This window comes from Octodon degus, unplaced genomic scaffold (genome assembly GCF_000260255.1).
Source record: "Octodon degus isolate 3935 unplaced genomic scaffold, OctDeg1.0 scaffold00279, whole genome shotgun sequence".
NCBI lineage: Eukaryota > Metazoa > Chordata > Mammalia > Rodentia > Octodontidae > Octodon > Octodon degus.
This window is the reverse complement of record NW_004524855.1, coordinates 1,886,785-1,887,567: the sequence shown is the minus strand read 5'-3', so window position 1 is coordinate 1,887,567 and position 783 is coordinate 1,886,785.

Sequence of the window (783 nt, the reverse complement as noted above, 5' to 3'; positions counted from 1 at the left end):
TACACAGATACAAAATGGACATTCATCTATATCCCCTTTTTTTGTTTAGTTCCATCATTGAAATGGTATAGGTGTGTGAACTCAGCAAAATATTCCAAAACAGTCCAGTAGTCCGTAATAGTATTGGGTCTTCCACTTGACTGGCAATGTCAGAAGTTGTTGACCTGAGTCCCCTACAGTTCAACATAACAACATGGCTTTATTTCTTGTACTTCGTTTTTATACTTTTCTGCTGAATGGTTAAGACCAAGATAAAGCAAGACACATGTAACAAGAATTGTAGCTTTTGGATCTGATAAGGTCAGTCAAATCCCCTCAAGATTTATCCAGAGACCCTATACCTCAGACTGTAGATCCTTTCTCAGTGTCAGTCATGTGGATGAGTCACAGCCATTGCTTTGCTAGATCACACATTTGAGGTCACCCAGGCATCTCAGAGACACCCCATCTCAAATAACAAAATAAAAGGGCTGGAGACACAGCTCAGTGGTGCACCACATGCCCCACATGCATGAGGTCCTGAGTTCAGTCCCCAGTGCCAAAACAGAAGAAAACTTCACTTGTTCTTTTATTTCTTTAAAAAAGGAAAGACAGCTTTTACCTATGAAATGTTCATGTTACCATAACAGATGAGCTGCTATGTTGTTGAGTGACGATTTTATACTGCTAGGTTAAAATAGCTGACATGTGATTTGAAGATAAATTTTTCTGGTAACTACCCAGAGGGGCAGAGAGAAAAGTCACTTCATCTGGAGGAAGACAACGCAGTGGCTTAAGCACCTG